This window comes from Thermobia domestica, chromosome 14 (genome assembly GCF_964235325.1).
Source record: "Thermobia domestica chromosome 14, izTheDome1.hap1.1, whole genome shotgun sequence".
Taxonomy (NCBI): domain Eukaryota; kingdom Metazoa; phylum Arthropoda; class Insecta; order Zygentoma; family Lepismatidae; genus Thermobia; species Thermobia domestica.
Window position 1 is genome coordinate 155,637,375 of NC_137467.1, and position 19,886 is coordinate 155,657,260.

At 36.3% G+C, this 19,886-nt stretch overlaps 1 protein-coding gene across 2 annotated transcripts in view; it reads left to right on the forward strand.

Annotated features, from left to right (window-relative positions):
- Window positions 1–305: 305 nt before the first annotated feature.
- LOC145670426 (myosin light chain kinase, smooth muscle-like) overlaps window positions 306–19,886 on the forward strand; it is a 227,886-nt gene continuing 208,305 nt past the window's right edge. Inside the window, exon 1 of one of the 2 annotated variants that reach the window (XM_081739093.1) lies at window positions 306–761. The gene's annotated coding sequence lies outside the window, so the exon portion shown is untranslated. The remainder of the gene's footprint in view (window positions 762–19,886) is intronic. The other variant, XM_081739094.1, reaches the window with a different exon arrangement.

Sequence of the window (19,886 nt, forward strand, 5' to 3'; positions counted from 1 at the left end):
AAAAACTACCCCCCCCCAAAAAAAATGTGTATGGCCCTCCACTTGCCTCCCCGCCCCCATGAAATTAAACCTGCTGCCGTCACTTGTTTCGACCTTCAGGCATGATATTGCCGTGATATTGAGCTCTGTCTATTATGGTTTTGTATGCTTATCACTTGTTTTGTATCAGGAGTGCTTATCACTTGCAAACATGCGTCAAAATATGGATTATATTAAAGACAGGAAGATCCTATAACACACGTCAAAACTGAGATAACTTGCCAATAAGGATAGTATTAGAGTGAATGTAAGTAAAGTATTTGGAATACGCATACGGTCTACGTAGCACGAAAAAGGACAAAAACTCTAATTATTTGAGTCAATATCCAGATATGGTAAAAGAAATTATTTACCAAAACAGTGTTTTTCTGATTGCAGAGAAGTCAAAACTTTGAGTTAGAGAGAGCAGAAAATCCTTTGGTTGAGAGCCAGTTCTCTTCTGCCTTCTCTCTTCTAATTTAAACAATCGCGACTTAGAGGTGATCACGTGGTCCACATTCGGGAATGCCTTTCTAAATTGAGAGCTGTACTTGACTCCAGGGAGAACAACCCCAGTCGAGTCGAGAGTGACGGAGCTTAATGTGCAGTCAGGTGAAGATCGAAAGCGGGCAGTGCTAAAGCCCAAACACAACAACGGCAGACTATTTCCTGCATTTCTGTATGGATATAAACTAACTTTGGAATATAACAGGATTTGCAGTTCACACAGTTGGAAAATAAAAGGTAAGTTTATTTTTGTTCTGGTATATGATTTTATTATCTAAACCAGTTACTTTCTTGTTTACTTAGTTCAGGATAAAATTATCTTTTAGATAACTACAGTATTATCTCAACGTAATAACTCGTTATGCACCTTTTTTTTTCATATCACTGGAAATATTGAAAACTACTTTTTAAAATAAGTATTTCAAAAAAAATGTATTTCAAAATAAGTATTTCATTCATATATTGCACTAATAGCATTAGTATCTGCTAAGAACGTCATTTGGAGAGGACAGAGGGCAATTGCCCTCCTGGGTTTGAGAATCACCAACTTTTAATAAATTGTATACTAAAAAGAAGTGTAAAACTATTATGTTGGTAGCACCAAGTGAGCTTTGTGGTGGACAAATACCGTGTTAATGGGTTTTCTCGTTGTTCTCCCGTTTCCTCTCACTTCCTTCATTCCACCATTTCATTCATTTCTCATTACCGTCTGCTTTAGCCTAGCCGACATAATCGTGGGACGTAACTCTTTAAAGATTTCGTTTCATTTTTCGTGTGGGAAAACAATCTTTCCTCCCCGCTCTTAGCAAATTCTGAAATGGCTGCTGAAAGCTATACATTAAATGACATCACCAAAATGACCAAATTTATAGAGTTGTTTCAATTGCATCAATGTTCTGAAGTATAACTTATAATAATTATTTGCAGACTGCTAGTAATCCACGTTTGATACAGATGTAGAAGATGTAATAATATTCTTCATGTAAGTTACTAAGACCTCCGAATATGTATGTCATAGTAACGCTATAGGTATAGTATCATACGTCATAGCATGGATGCAGTTGATATTTAATTGAGGAATTTGGTGAAATTACTGAATACTGGAATCTGCACTGTGACTTGATATTACTGAAAATTGATATCGAGTACTGTGTGTCCTGTCAATTCGTAAAGAGTCGTTTCTCGCTGGGGTTTTGAGCTTCCTCGTGGCTAAGCGGTTAACTACACGCCTTTGACGTGGGAGACCCAGGTTCGATTCCCGAAGGGAACTCATGTGAATCGGATTCCACTTTAAGTTTTATGTCCACGTCTCATATAGCCTCACTGCTGAAAGAGACGCTGAACTAAATATCAAATCATATCGCTTGGTTTTTCACAATTCAACTCAATTTCACATACGGTATTATATTCAATTTTCTCCCATGGAAGCTGTCTAATCCCATGTTCGTATCTATTTGTGCTTGGAACTTGAGAGTAGTGGTTCGGATAGTGACGACGCTAGAAGGGGTGCCCCCTGATGACATTGCTACCCCGACATGTTATATTGTAATGCAAGTCGATAATACAAAACTATTATTTTTGATTTACAAAAATAATTTCCCTCCAAACAATGTCATTGTCCCTCCGCTTGCTCTAGGAAAAATTTAAAAGCTGGTATCTTCACTCGTTTTGGATCTTACTTGGAGCATTCGATCTTGTCTCTTATAGCCTCAAAGCTGATAATGGATGCGAAACTACAATTAATCAATAGAATTGTTCTAATATCTTTGCTTATCTCCGGCACGAATATGCCTCCATAAATCCAGACCTCTGAACCAGTGGCAAATATTGGCACCTTTGATGCACGAGGTCCCGGATTCAATTCCAGTAGGAGTGTATTGACAATATTATTGTGGGATTGGACTCCACCTTGAATAGGTTCATAAGGTGACTTTCCATATCAACCTGCGCAAAATTTGCTGACCGCAATGCAACTTAAAAAATGCATTAAGGAATCATAACTGCTATGCTGATTATCGCAAACTAAAACAAATTTTGCATTGCGTCCAAGTTACAGAATGAGGCTTCATGTCTTACATAGTCTCGGTACTGAAAACAGACGCTACATTCCATAATCAAGCAAAAAGTTCAGAACAATTTATTCCCTATCATTTACTACTGAATGGATTCTTGCAGTTGTGCAGGACTGAACCATAAATTTGAATCCTACAATTACATATGTTTCTCGGCCCATTTGTAAGAAAAGAAAAGAATAGAAAAGAAAAAACTAAATAAAAGAAATAAGGCAAGAGACTTAGTAACACAATTTCAGATGTGGCCAAGATAGAAAAGACGATCCACCATACGAGTTTCACGTTTTGTTTTTATTAGTATCTTAGGTGGGCACCGTGGCTCACTGGTAGAGTGCTTATCCTTGGTGCGTCGAGTCCCTGGTTCGATCCCTAACTATGTAAGTTTGTGGTGGACAACATCGTGTCCGTGGGTTTTCTCGGGATACTCCGTTTCCTCCCACCAATTCTTTCATTATCATTCACTTGCCTTAATAATCCGTCTCCCTTAGCCTAACAGTAGGGATAAGCACGAGACAAGATTTGAGGCTGTCTCGTCTCAAAAATGTATTGTAAAAGTGATGTCTCGACTCGAAAAAATTTATAGTTCTCTATTGGAAGAGCTGTCTCTCGACTGGAATTTTGTCACGAAAATTCTGTCTCGTCTCGTCTCGAACGCATCCCTATTTAACGGGTATAAACGTGGGACGCTAAACTGAAAGAATTCACTTTCATTTCATTTTCACAATTAACTTTCTACTAAAGTCGGAAGTGATTGAAATTCACTACAACTTCTGGTTTCAATATTGATCTTCATAAAGTTAAATCGATAAGAGCGAGAAGAATTTTTGTTTATAAATCGATTTACCGTTCGAAGAATAGATATAATCTTGTCTCTTAACCTTCTATTTAAACCGAAAGTAACAAAAATCAACCAATTCGATTTTTAACGTTGATCTCAATAGAGTAAAAACGTAATTGATAGTGAGAAGTGGTTTTCCGCAATTAATTAAGCGTTGCAAGACTATATATATAATTTCTCTACTAAAACCGGAAGTGGTAGTGGATTGCTACCATTTCTGGTTTCAATCTTAATTGAAAAAAATGTCACGCCACACAAACCAAACGCTTTCCGCGTGTCACTCCTACTTGCTTATTTCAGTACACGAAGTAAAACGAATCCCAATGTCAGGAGAAGGAGAGAGAGATAATTAAGAAACCACGTTCTTTCAGAACTCTTTAGTTTTCGGTCGAGAATTGTAGATGGTCGAAACGCTGATCGTTTGCAAAAATTCGTCTTGCTACCTGTTACCATTTTTGTTCTATGGCGATAAATTTTGAAACCGGTATTAAAACCGGAAATAATAGTAAATTTGAACCACTTCCGGTTTTGGTAGAGTATTGTAGATAGTCACTTTATGTTGAACCATTTATAGAAACCACTTCTCGCTATCTGTTACCGTTTTAGTTCTATTGCGATAAGCGTTCAAACCGGAAATGACTAATTTGAACCACTTCCGGTTTGAATAGACAGTTAACGGAGGAGATGAAACTTATTCTTGGAACGATGAATCGACTGCAAGAAACTCATTTCGATATATCTTACTGTTTATGCTACGATACCTGTTGACAAACAGACGACGGACAAAACCGTTCTATAAGACTTCCGACATTTATGCATAACATAGTATGGAAGTCTAAAAAGTAACAGTGTCACCTGTACTTCAAGTGAAAGAGTTTGGTTTGTGTGGTGTGATATGTTTTTAATTAATATTGAAACGGAACTGGTGGTAGATTTCTACCACTTCCAGTTTTTTTTTTTTAGTGAGGAATTACAGTGGAGATGTAATATATTCTTGGGATATTTAATTGATTGTAACCGCTTCTTGCTATCTATCACCGTTTTTATTATATAACGATCAATTTTAAAACCGGAAGTGGTTGATTTGTGACACTTCTGGTTTGAATATAGGGTTAAGAGAGAACATACTGCCTATTTTTAGAATGCTAAATCGATTTAAAAAGACAACTGTTGTTTTCTGTCCATTTTTGCTAATTGAAGATCAATATTGAAAAGTTGTAGTGCATTCCTATCATGCAAGACAAGACTTGATGCTGTCTAAAGTAGTGTCGGAAAGGGTATCTGAGTGACTATTGGAAAAGCACTAGTGTCTCGTCTTATCTCTTGTCACAAAAATTCTTCTTGTATCGTCTCGTGCGCAGTCTCGCGTAGAAATAATGTTGAGAAACAAAAGAGTAACTTTAGAAGTAGAATAAACTAATTTGGCCTTATGTAGAGTCATTTTGACGTATGATTAGCGTCATACTAAAGGCCTGACTACTGAGGAAATATGTTAGTCATCTGCATAAGACCCATAGTGCCTTATGCAGAGTTGTTTTGTCGTATGGTTAGCGTCATACTAAAGACCTGACTACTGCAGGAAACATATGTTAGTCGACCTCTTTAGTATGGCACTAATCAAGCGTCAGAACGACTCTGCATAAGGCCCATACAGTTTTACTTTCAAAAATTGTGTTCATATTTTATATGTATTCTTGTTTTGGAAGTTTAGAATATGACAAATGACAGGAGTTGCAAGCTCTTACAAATATAATTATTGGCACGAAACAAATTAAGAATAATAATATTTTAAACCTTCAACATATAGGCAAGCCTAATGAAAATACTCGTCAGCCATTAAAATACCGGTCAGTTGGCAATCCTACAAATGACACCTATTTACCTTTCGAATAAACAGAGATTAGTTGAAAAAAATACGTTCCCTTCTATGCTACGCAATAATTTACAAACTCCTTACTATGAGAAGAAAATATTTCCAAATATCTTGAACCCAGTGTTCCTTTTTCCTGTCAGATTGTATCAAGTGTTAAAGAAACTGGCGTGACGTCAACTGTGTACGTATAACATTCCGCACAGAATGAATCAGAGAAGCTTCAGTTTAAATTTAGTGTAGGAAAATAAAAATCACGTTGAAACTTGACAAATTGATGAATGTTCACACGTCATTATCAAGATCAGGGAAAAGATAAATGCAGCAAAAATCTTCAGTCTTACCTCTTCCTTTTGTTTTGTAAACAAGAAAGAAATCAATTTCCAAAAGGTCTATTATTATATTTTAGATTAATTGTCAATGCATGTAATGTTGATCCGTACAACTTTATGTCCTAACCTAACATGCTTGTACTGTTTTAAAGAATCTCAGATGTGGTAGCTTTAGCTTACAGAAGGCCAAATCCACAATTTTTATTTTTACATTCCGGAAAGCAAAATCGAAAAATTCCGGAATTTGAAAAATTCGGAATTCGAAAAAATCAGGATTTCAGAAAAATTCCAAAAGTTAAAAGATCCGGAATTTAGAAAAAATCAAGAACATTTAGAAAAAAATCCTGATTTAGGAAAAAATTCCAGAATTCGTATTTTTTTCGAAATTTGGAATTTTTCCGAATTCCGAACAGGCCCTGGCCGATACCTTCCTAAATCCTTCCCATTGTTGTTGTTGTTGTTTTTTTAGATGTCCAGTATAAAATGGTCTCTGAGCTGTATCTGGTGAATGAATAAAATCTCCAGATCTTAGGCTCCGGACTTTTTTGACAAATTCAAATTTAGCTGCAGATAAGTATGATAGACAATCTTGTTCATGATTTTTCCCGGGGTTCTTCCGTTTTCTGCCATATTCTCATTCCACAGTCAAACCAGATTGAATAGGGTCTGGATGACTGAGAAAGCTCTATTACAGGAAATTTTGATGTACACCAAGATAGCCCCCGACTTTAGAAAATTGAAACAATGACTAGGTCATTCGTTTGTACTACGTTTGTGCCGTCTGTACCGAAAATATTTTCGTTAGTACCATTTTCCTTATAAGGTTACTTGAGAGGTCAACTGGGGGGGGGCTATCTTAGCGTCAAGATAGCCCCTCCCGTATCACAGCACAAAATATTGAAATATCCTACACAATTCGAAATGTTTTGTTTGTACCCTGATAGTTTTCGAGAAAGAGGGGATGACATTTTGGGGGGCTATCTTGGCGCCAAGATAGCCTCCCAGTTGACCTCTCAAGTAACCCTACAAGGAAAATGGTACAAACTAAAATATTTTTCATACAAACGGTACAAACGAATGACCTAGTCATTGTTTCAATTTTCTAAAGTCGACAAACCAAGATAGCCCCCCCCCCAAATGTCATCCCCTCTTTCTCGAAAACTATCAGAGTACAAATAAAACTTTTTCGGTACAAACGGTACAAACGATTTGCTTTCGAATTGTGTATTTCAATATTTTGTACTGTGATACGGGAGGGGCTATCTTGGCGCCAAGATACCCCCCCCAGTTGACTTCTCAAGTAACCCTATAAGGAAAATGGTACAAACGAAAATATTTTCGGTACAAACGTAGTACAAACAAATGACCTAGTCATTGTTTCAATTTTCTAAAGTTGGGGGACTATCTTGCCACACGTCAAATTTTGCCCTTCAACGTTACTTCTAGAAGCGATTCATCGGTTTTTCCTATCAATTAAGTAGTGATGCAACTAAAACAGGCATTTGGGGTTGGAACTGAGGTTTTTCCCCATAAAAAGCTGCTTTTATGAAAAAATTGGAAATTTTGCTTTTTTAAATACATTTTATGATTTTTTATTACATGTTTTACTTTTGTTTCCCTATAGCGAATTCTGCATTTATAAAACGCCTTTACGACATTCGTTACATGTAAGTTCTTTGTTCAGTCTGGCAGTAATGGAAAGGATTAGGAAGTTTGTGACCTGTGACAACCCAGAGCTAGCCACAGCTATGACCCGCCAGACACAGGGACTCAGACAGACCTATGACCCGCATAGACCGTATAGAACATGTGACACTTCACTCGCTCTCAAGTTGAAAATTTAAAGAAACTGCTTCTTACACGATTTAATCTGTGAAGATTTTTCTATGTACAAAATTTGATGGCTCTACGCGAAAAACTAATGATACGACAGATAGATAGACAGATACACACAATTTTATTATTGTTCAAGGTACATAAATTTACTTATTTATTTTTACTAATTTAATAGAAGTAGATCCTTCGTGCTAAAATAGCTTGCACTCTTGATTATTTGAATTTTTTCCCATTTCTCCTATTATTGAAATTCTGACCATTATTAGTACTATTATACAGCTGTTTTTGTTAACCTCTATAATTCTTCCAACTACCTCCCTGGTAATTATTCTGACTTGAATTACTTTCTTTTTTGATCATTTCTCACCACTTGTGCTTGACCTGCTAATGACACTTTTAGTTCTTCTAATTACCTTTCTATTCTTGACATTTGTGCACTAGACAATTCAACTTTTAATTTCTTTTTCCACATTTTCTCCTGATTCCTTACTTTTACTAGTCGTTTTGCTTTTATTTTCTTCTCCAACTACTATTTTCTTCTCTTCCGAATCACTGTCAGACAAATTTCCTACCGTAACAAATTTCTTAAAAGTTTTCCTAGCAAAGCTTGAACCAAAATTGACTCAGATGTTCCTTTACCCTGATCTCTTTTTTGTCTTCTCTCGATCTTATTTGTTCTTCTCTACTTCTGGTAGATCTATGAAGTCATCTATTGTGTCGTATGACTGTCTGTATTTTGTTTAAGAAATAAGGCAAAAAACGTATAACTCAAATTATTACACCTATTTTCCTCTTATCTGTCATATCTCAATCACTGCTAACATGTCATAAAATTTATGATCGGATCACCTTCTCTTTGCGATCTATCGCAAATTCTATCTTCGATATCTAAATTTAAATTTGAGTCCCTAAACTCTTTAATCAGTTCCTTTTTAAGGTCATTTTATGGCATCTCTGCATTTTTCCTTTTTAGTAAGATTTTTTTCCCACAGCATGCAATTTCCTTCAAACACGACTGGCAACAATAATTTCTTTCTGTTATTTTATCGTATCCGTTAATATCGCACGAGTCATCAAATTCCTCGAAAAACGTCACAATGTCATTGTGTGATTTTATATCGAAACGTGGTAGCTTACATAATTCAGACTGAATGCTCACCGTAACTGGCTGATGTAGTTCATTCTACCGATCTCGGTTTAAATTAGTATCGCTATTGTACTTTCCTTGTTCTAAATATAATTCTAGTATCACAAACTTTCTTTGCAATATATTTCATCTTTTGTTTATTCTGAGGAGGCGTTACACACTGTAATATATTATCCGAAGCAAAAGTCTAGTTCATTCTCAGCCTGTTATGCTCTAACTACTTCTTTAAATAACATAATCTTATAATATGTAGCAGTATCACCATTTTATATGATTAAAAAACTTAAAATCCCACTGACATCGAACCAACGACCCTAAATAATTTCTTAACTACCGGTATAACACTAATTAGTATAAATCACAATCACTAAATTCCCTAGGTACTTTAAATACTTAAATTGGAACTTAAATTAAAATATCGAATGATGACAGAACTTTGAGCTTGTAACAATGAATTGAGTTCGAACTAATGATCTAAATTAAATCAGCTTTTACTCCACAATGATGACATGCCTTAATGACACGGTTATAGGGATGAAGGTAGAACTTAAATCCTACAATGTTCAGTGCCACAAAGACTCGTGTTCTTTACCGATCTCTAATCTTAGTCTTTTCGCAAAAATGAATTGCTTGACACAGAAGTATATTTTATATCTGAGTTTAATAGTATTTCATTCAACATTTAGGAAATGTAGAGTGTTAATTGTAGTGTAGTGAATTTGTGTATGCAAGGAAGATGTTTCTCTCTCACTAACCTGCATGTGATGATGTAGATGACTTTCCTCTTATGAACCTGCAAACGGCTCATCCTTGCAGATCAATGAATGAGATTAGACGCGTAGTCCACTGAATTCACTACTTATCCAATGCAACAGAAAATAAGGATAGATGATAATTGAGAATGTTACTTCTCATAGGATGAGTTGAGTTCAGAGCCAGCGTTGCGGATTCGACTGTTCACCGCAGAAAGGTTAAGATATTAATGTGCTAGTTACGGGTGACCATAATAGAGACGAAACAGAATAAAAGTAGGAAGTCCTCAGTTTACATAAAACGGAAAAGGCAGTACTGAAACGTGGAAAAGTACAACCTATGGTCCAGTAGCGTAGCCAGGATGTGTATTTGGGGGGGGGGGGGCAAGTGTTATTATAGGTACATATAGAAAAATTACAAACAAAAAATATATAAACATAAAAATATATTTAAAAAATTTACAAACATCAAAGTACCAAAGTACATTGTCGGACCTCTTTGGGGGGCCGGGCCCCTCTGCCCTCCCCCTTCCCCACGCTTCTGCTGTGGTCTCTCAAATAACATAATTCACATATGAATACATAAGGATATTCTTTTCCGACTTGTCTGGACAATTTAACCAAACTATGAAATAGACGTGCGTGAAATAAACATGAAGATTTCGATAAAATTAAAATATTGATGTCTATTTTCACATTAAAACCGGAACTGGTTCATTTCTATTATTTCCGGTTTGAATATATAGAGAAGAGACATGATATCTTTTCTTAACATGCCAAATCGATTCTGAAAGACCGCCTTTCGTATTTTTATTACCATTTTTACTCTACAGCGATTAAAGTGAAGACGGAAGTGGTTAACTTCTGCAGCTTTTGGTTTGAAAATAGAGTTAAGAAACAAGATAGCACATTTTCTTAGAACGCTTATATATTCCAAAGAACGCTTCTCGCTAATGTCTTATCGTTTTGCTCTATATTCAATATTGAAACCGGAAGCTGTAGTGGAATTCTATCACTTCCGGCTTTAGTAGAGTTACGGATGAAGATGAAAACGGTTAATCGATTGCAGAAACAATATTCTCTCTTATGGCGTGGAAGACCCGGGTTCGGTTCCCGACGGGAGCTCATGTGGTTCGGATTCCATGTTAATCAGTAGGTCCTCGTCTCATATAGCCTCGGTGCTGAACGGGACGTTAAACTCAAAATCAACTCAACTCAACAAGATTCTCTCTTTGTTCCGATTTTTTAATCTATAGTAGAGGTATGCATGGGCTGGAATGTTTAGCCCGGGCCCAGCCCGGCCCGTGAGTTGATAATGAGAAGCCCGACCATAGTCCGAGATACGTTTTAGCCTTTAGGTCCGAGCCCGACCCAAGTCTGTGTGATAATCAAATGAGCCCTTAATAAGCCGGAATTATAGAAACTTAATAATGAAAAAAAATGAAATCTTTGAGTTTTACGTCCCAGGGTTATGCCGGTTAGGCTAAAGGAGACGGTGATTATGAGTAATGAATGAAATGGTGGAATGAAGAAAGTGGGAGAAAACGGGAGAACCCCGAGAAAACCCACGCACACGGTGTTTGTCCACCACAAAGTTCACTTGACGGGAGCAGGGTTTGAACTCGGGATCCCATGCACCAGAGGTGAACGCTCTGCCACTGAGCCACCGCGGCCCCCAGAAACTTAATAATGAACGCAAAGTTGTATTTTTATTTACAGCAATTAGAGGATTAATTTTGCAGTTGTGATTAAAAGTTCTGCAGAAAGAACGGCCCAAACGTCTAATAAATATCGTTGACAGTATATTTACAAAGTTAGACCCGAAAAGGCCCGAGAAATATGGTTATATAATTAAAAATTTACGGCCCGAACCCGGCCCGAGCCCGAAGTCATGTATGCTTTGTAGAACGGCGAAACGAGCCGAGCCTAAGCCCGCGGGTTTAACCCGAGCCCGTGCAGACCTCCAATCTATAGTAATCAATGTTGAAAGCGTAAATAGTTTATGTCTATCACCTTCGGTTTAAGTATTGCAATATCCCCTCATATTAGTAAACAAAATCACGTGGTTCGACATAAGTACCTAGAAGCACCGAAGGATCACGAAGATATGCGAAGAGGACCCTTTTCAAGGCAGTGTTGTCAGATGGCGGGAAATTTACCGCAAAATGGGAAATTCTTAGCATTGGCGGGAATGCGGGAAATTCTGGTTGAAAATTGGAAATTCTGTCAAATCTTCTTCCTGTTCATGTCTTCTCTTTCTCACTTCTTGCCTTTATCTCTGGGGTACATGGAATAATACATGGATTACAACCGTCTTTGAAGGTTAGAAAACAGCAAGAGAGGGTAATAAACCAAACTAAATGCAACTGATCAATTAATGTTAATCGGGCCAATATCCAGTTTCTGCCAGAAGAAAGAAGGGAGGGCCCTTCGCTTACTATATTTGTTACGGGCAGTCATTCACAGAATGTTAGGGAGAAGAGAGGAGAAGGAAGGAAGGATATAATACTTAGAAGTAGCACACACACACACAAAATGTATATTTCTCTCTATACTAAATAAACTACAGATATAGAAGGATGGCCCTATAATAGATTCCTCCTCCTGCAGGAAAAGATGTACTTCTGATTGATTGTTCATAGTTATTTGATTTTAATTTGAAACCATTAATACGTACAATGATTAATTAATTAATCATTAATGATTAATTATTTAATTAATGATTGATATTCTTTGTTGGAGGGAAATTTTGCAAGCGATCGGGAAATTTCAAGGCTTTGGCCAGGAAGTCTGTTGTTCTGAATCTGACAACACTGCTTTCAACCCTTCCACAGGCTCCGCCTCCAAAGACTGCCTATAAAAGCAGACACCTCGTGGTAGAAGACACCAGTTGTCATCTGGTCACATCCTACATATCTCCACATGCTGCAACAGGTGGGAGAAACTTCTCTACCCTTACCTATGTGCTAATCCCCTTGTTACAATATTACAAATATAATCTCCATCAACAAACTCGCTTCGTAACTCTTAATCCTCTATATACTGACCAAAAATTCATCTTGATCCACCAATTCTTGAGATTTTTTTTTTTTTTTTTGTCCCCCGGACGGACACATGGAGACAGTAAATGTATAAAGGAGCTTTGATTAACCAAACTCCTTAAAAATTAAAACGAACTTCTGTGGAATCCCATCATGGGGAAACAATTGAACAGTTTGATACAGTTATCACCTCCCTATCACGCCATTTTGATTAAATTATTATCCTAGGACAGTGAGGAATTTTGAGAGGGTCTAAATATATGCTAATAAATCCGGTCTTATAAGCTCCTCAAATAAGGAAGATGAAATTACTGATTACTAGAGACCGGATGTTTAGGCATTAAAAACCTGATAATCTGAAAAAATTCACTTAAAATTTAAAAAAAAAAAGGCAGTAAAATAGGCACTAACATGCAGGGTCGTGCCGTGGAAAATCAGCGCCCGGGCCTAGAGTATACGACGGCGCCTCCCATACATATATTCCAAGCAATTTTTCCTATCGTTTTTTCTTTTTAATTCCGAATTTTTCGCCCCCTTTCTTCAGCGCCCGGGGCCGTCGCCCCGCTCGCCCCCCCCCCCCCCCCGATGGTAGGCCCTGCTAACATGTTAACTCGAAATAGTGAAGATAAATAATACTCAATACAATTTTAAAAAAATAGATTCGAGTTATAGATAATGTTCAAAGAATATACAAATATACATGTTTCTATTTGTACACAATAGAAACACACATTTGTGTACTTTCTCAATAAAACTAAAATTTGCTTAAAAGGGAAATGAAGGATGTAGCATTAAAATTTGATATTACATTACACTTCATCAGTATTTTTTCTCTTATAAAAACAATCTACCTCTATCATTTTTTCTGAAAATATGGGTGCAAGTTTTTTACAATTACTTATCGTATTTTCGGGTGCAAGATTTAATATCCATTCAATACTACAAAGACTAGTGGCTCATTTTCTCCCCCAAAGCTTGAACCCCTTCCAACAAAAATTTCTGAGTACATCCCTGATGCTATCGGCTACTTATCGTTAAGCTTTCGTCGTAATAGTTATTTTAACAGGAAGGGGAGCTCAAATGTTGTCTACAAATATATTCTGCCCGTGCGAAAATAGGTCATTACAACTAAACGGCATGACAAACATCTTGGCATTTGAAGGCGGCGCTCTAAGTTCCCTTTAAATGCTGCTAGCAAATGAGAGGCCAGCGGTATTGCCACGTTTATTTTGTACACGTCCATGTCTATCCCCTGCCACCTGATCGCGCTGTAGTTTATCTGCTTAGCGATAGCCACACCCCTTTACCACTTGGCAACGTCGCGCCAGACCTTGCGTTTTATTCGTTTAGCTGAAATGCCAAGATGTTTGTCACGGGCTTTAGTACATAAGTAAATAAATAGAACTTTGTCAAGTATAATCCATATCAGGCCAGTGATTATTTCATAAGGTGCCTTAGGGGATCTTTTTGCGAATTTACTAAATCCCTGCCCCCGGGCCATATCTCCAATCGTGCTTAATGTTAATTATCAGTATTTTTAGTACTTTTCATTCCTCGTACATTAAAATTCCCCACGGAGAAAATCAAAAATCATCACAGCACTATATAGGGCTGTGTGATATGTCGATATATCGATATCAGCTTATATCGATAATCGATATCGCAAAAATATCGACGTCGATATTCGATATCGATATCCGATATCGTCGATATTCGATATAGATATTGTCGATATCGATATATCTATTCTATATCGATATGAGAAAATTATCGAATGTCGATATCGAAATTTCGATATCGCACAGCCCTAGTACTATATTGGGTCCTTTTGAAAGCGAAATCCTTTTCGTGAGCTGTAGATTGAGCATCCCCTGATCTAAGGTATTGCACGTTTGTGTGTTGCAAACAGAAGTCTCTATGACCTGGATTACGGATGGAACAGCTCCAAGCAATGACCTGTGATCATTAATTTTTTTTTAATTTTATTTTACAACTTCCTCTTCTTTTCCCTCTTCACATGAATGAAAATAAATAAACAAAAATGGTTGATAAGTTGAGTCTGGTGTTCTTTTCGTTTCAGATGGAAAGAAAGAAAGAAAATGAAGTTAAACACATTACATTACATAATGCAAACATGTGTTGATGCACTCTTGGATTACAGCGACATCTTAACAGGCAGTGGCAAAAAAAAAAAAAAAAAAAAAATCTTGCAATTTGGGTTTGAAAGAGAGGAAAACTAAATAACTGTCGAGACGAAGCTGATTTCCTAGTTTTCACGACTGTCTGAAAACATTTTGCAGCTTACCAACTAAGGGTGAATGCTCTTGTAAATCAGACACTGGTAGATTTGTCTTTTTTTATGCTTCCATGAAACTACTTTTTTCATTTTTTTTTTTTTTTTTTGTTAAATTCTTACATTTCTATAGTAAACAGGAAAACCAATACTGAGTCACAATTACAGTTTTCCCCACGATTCTTTTAGTATTTTAAATTTTGTATGAATAATCCACACAATGAAAAATATCGAAAATTTAGGAAGTATGCCGTGTGGTAGAGAACGCGATATTTCTTGAGACCCTACTGAGAAAACAAACAACTTCTTACGGAGAGAAAGTGTTGCCAGCTACAATTATCAAAATACAGTTGTGTGGTAGGCCTATTTCAATTCTGGATATCATTATCTATATAAATTGAATAGTGTTTCTATAATTGGAATCTAAACTAAGTTCCCATCAAACTCGAATGGTAATCATCAAATTGATGTGGAAACAAATGATCACGATATTACAGATAATATGCAATTAGCGTGTACGTTTTACAGATAATATGCGTGCTTTCTGTGAGCAGTCGTGAGTTCGACCTTTGTGGGGTAGTTAACTTATCTCGGACACGGTGCCACATAGTGATTCGGATCCTACTGTGAGCGTTTCGTGGGTTTCGCCCGTAATGATATTCTACTAGTGGTTATTCCCCATAGTTACAAGTTCGAGTCTAACTTTGAAGAATTCTTTCGCTCTATCTGAATCACTTACAAAAACAAAAACAAAATCAACAACCTCGAAAAGTTTTTGAAATTGTTTTTCCTTCAGCTGAAACAAAATGACGCACTATGACCGAATAAAAAAAAAGTGTGCATATACAGCGTTAAGATAAAGAGCAATATATATTAGATATTATATTTGGGATGAGAGGAACACAAGTTTTACAGCTGCTGCAGGAGTACACCCATGAAGGTGTCCACAAGGTCCGGACCCTCCCCCCGCCCAAAAAAAAATGCCTAAGTCAACATACGGTTTGTACGATTTTTGAATAAAACTATAGTTGTTCAACAGGGAAATAATTGATGTGGGTTGAAAATTTGATTTTAGACTTCATCTGTATTCTTTTTCTTATAAAAAGAATCTAGGTCTATAATTTTTTCCCCGAAAATTTAGGTGGAAGTATTTTACAACTAATTATCATCTTTTCGGGTGCAGAATAATATCCGTTCAATACTACATAGACGCGACGCTGCAGTTGCTTTCCTGAAATGAGAAAAAAATGTGGACTGTAGAAGAAAATGGCACGTATTTTTCGTGTGCATCTTGTACTATGTCCCTGATTTTTTTTTTTTTTTTTTTTTTTTTTGCCTTATGATATGAAATAATAGTATATCCCCGATTCTAATATTTTCCTTTTTCCCTGCATAATACAAAATAATAGCCTAAAGCAGTCGCTTTCAGCTGTTCGATGTATAACATAGGAGTAGACTTTTACAGTTTAAAAAATAGCAGAGAGAAACGACAGAGTAAACGGAATAGGTAAATGTTGGTAGTGTACATATAATCATGGACCCACGAGTAGCATATCTGCAAAACCATCGACTACGCTATCGATTTTATTATTTATCTGTCAACACTGTCTCTTCTATCAACGTCAGTTTTCGTAACCTGCTCCTTATAGTTCAGTGCGAAGGGGAGCAGCAAACTTTGACGTCACAGGGCATTCAGTGGGTAATGACTGAATGAGACTGGACTGGAAGATTGTATTTGTACGTTCACACTGGATTATTATTATTATTATTATTATTATTATTATTATTATTATTATTATTATTATTATTATTATTATTATTATTATTATTATTATTCGGAAATTTTACGTTCCTTTACGGGGAAGGAAATAAAAATCACCAGTTAGGAACAGGGTTTTTCGTTCACAAACGAATATTACCAGCAATTAAACGGGTTGAATTTGTTACTGACAGACTTTCTTTTATTACTCTCAAGGGACGGTGATGTGATATTATTGTTTTAAATGTACATGTTCCAACTGAAGATAAGGGTGACGATATAAAAGATAGTTTTTACGAAGAAGTGGAACGGTTATTTGACCAACTCCCGCGATACCATATGAAGATTCTATTAGAGGATTTCAATGCGAAGGTAGGACGAGAGGATATTTTCAAACCGATTATAGGGAACGAAAGTTTGCATAAGGAAAGTAATGACAACGGTGTTAGACTCGTGAACTTTGCAACATCCAAAAACCTAATCGTGAAGAGTACAAAATTCCCACATCGCGACGTTCATAAATACACTTGGACATTACCAGACGGAAAAACACATAATCAAATTGATCACGTTTTAGTAGATAGAAGAAGACAATCTAGCATAATTGACGTCCGGTCGTTTAGAGGGGCTGATTGTGACACTGATCACTACCTGGTAGTAGCGATAATACGGGAGAGATTATCGTTCAATAAAGGTAATATTCAATGTCCGAAAACGGAGAGATTTAATTTAAAGAAATTAGAAGAGAGCCATGTAAGAAAGGAATACCAGATTGAAGTTTCGAATAGATTATAGGTTTTAGAAGACTCAGAATGCACTAGTGTTGAGGATACTTGGATTGAAATTAGAGATAGCATTAAAAGTTCAGCAATAGAAAAATTGGGACACGCGGAAATACGTAGGAACAAACCATGGTTCGACCAAGAATGCATTAAACTAGCAGAGAAGAGAAAACAGGCAAAATTACGGTGGCTACAAAATCCGAATGAAATAACTACACAAAATTTCGCAGATATCAGGCGGGAAACTTCCAAAACTTTTAGAACAAAGAAACGCGAATTTTTGAAAGCTAAAATTAAGGAACTTGAAGATAATAGTAAAAATAAAAATATTCGGAACATGTATAAGGGGATAAGCGAATTTAAGAAAGGCTATCAACCTCGTGCTTATATATTAAAGAAAGCTGACGGAACAGTTCTCACTGATACGGATAGCCTCTTAAATAGGTGGAAAGATTTCTTTGACGATTTGCTGAACACGCAGCCAAAAACTAATGCGCGTGGAGAAAAGGAGATACACACCGCAGAACCGTATATTCCAGAACCCAACCGAATAGAAGTAGAAATCGCTATAAAGAAATTAAAGAAACACAAATCTCCTGGTGTAGACGAAATTCCGGCTGAGTTAATTTTAGCTGGAGGCGAAAAATTATGGAACAAGATACACAAACTCATTCTCCTTATCTGGAACAAGGAAGAATTGCCACAAGAGCGAAAAGAATCAATCATTGTTCCAATTCACAAGAAAGGCGACAAAACTGACTGTAATAATTATCGAGGCATTTCTCTTCTGACAACATCCTATAAAATCATTTCAAATATTCTATTAGCAAGACTGACCCCATACGCAGATGAAATTATTGGAGATTATCAGTGCGGATTTAGACGAAATCGATCAACTATCGACCAAATATTTACCATTCGCCAAATACTCGAAAAAAAGTGGGAATACAATATCCCGGTACATCAACTATTTATTGATTTTAGAAAGGCTTACGACTCGGTTAGGAGAGAAACATTGTACAACGTTCTTACAGAACTTGGAATACCGAGAAAGCTAATTGGATTAATTAAGATATGCTTAAGTGAATCCCAAAGTAAAGTCCGGGTAGGAAAATTTTTGTCCACGAGCTTTCACGTCCAAAATGGCCTGAAACAAGGAGATGCGTTGTCGCCATTATTATTTAACTTTGTTCTGGAATACGCTATAAGAAAAATCAAAGATAGCATCCAGGGCCTACAGTTGAACGGTATTCACCAGGTGATGGCATATGCTGATGATGTAAATTTAATAGGGGATGATAGGAGAACAGTAGAAATAAATGCAGAGATCTTATTAAATGCTTGCAGGGACATGGATTTAGAAGTAAATGCAGAGAAAACTAAATACATGGAAGTGCGTCGGGACCGTAATACGGCAAATTGTGGAGGCGTTAAAATATTAAATAATACTTTTGATAAAGTGGATACTTTCAAATATTTAGGATCAATATTAACAGACGAAAATCATATTCACGAAGAAATTAAATGTCGACTAAAAGCAAAGAATTCGTGTTACTATTCGGTTCAAAATCTCTTGTCGTCGCGAATTCTGTCGAAGAATTTGAAGCTTAAAATATATAAAACGATAATCATGCCTGTTGTTCTGTATGGTTGCGAAACATGGTCACTTACTCTGAGGGAAGAACATAGACTGAAAGTATTTGAGAACAGGATCCTGAGAAGAATATTCGGACCCAAGAGGAACGAGAATGGGGAATGGCGGAAACTTCATAACGAGGAACTACATAGTTTATACGGTTTACCCAACATTGTTAGGGTCGTCAAGTCTAGGAGACTTAGGTGGGCAGGTCATGTAGCTAGAATGGAAGAAAGTAGAAACGCTTTCAAATTCTTGACTGGTAGACCCATAGGAAAACGACCATTAGGAAGACCTAGGCGCAGATGGGAGGATAATATTAAGATGGATCTCGCAGAGATAGGAATACAAAGTAGAAATTGGATGCAATTAGCTAAGGATAGAAGTCAGTGGAGAGCTTTTGTGAACGCGGCACTGAACCTGCGGGTTCCATAGGCCATAGAGTTAGTTAGTTATTATTATTATTATTATTATTATTATTATTATTATTATTATTATTATTATTATTATTATTATTATTATTATTATTATTATTATTATTATTAGACTGTTATTTATGTTTATATTGCTTTTACTAATAACATTAAAATGACTGAATATTAAAATATAAGAAGTTTCATTATTATTAGAATTTAAAAAAATTTTTTTCTTAGCTATAAAGTCCTCCTCACTGGTCTAGTGATAGCGCATGTGTCTTTCGTGAGTTTGATTCCCGGTGGGAAAACACAACAATAATTTCATAATCATTCATTTTCGTTGATCACGTTAGTCCGTACTCTTTAGCCTAAAAGGCATAATTATGAGACGCTAAACTAAAAAGATTTTTTTAAAAAATGAAAAAAAGTGTTGCCACTATTTCTAATATAGACTTTGGAATCGATAGAATGCTATTATAAAGAAATGTAAATTGACGTGTGCGGGTAAATATCTACACAAGAGATCCATAATTAACCAATTTTGAAACACTCTCATCTAACTCTTCGTTCTTGCATCCTTATATCCA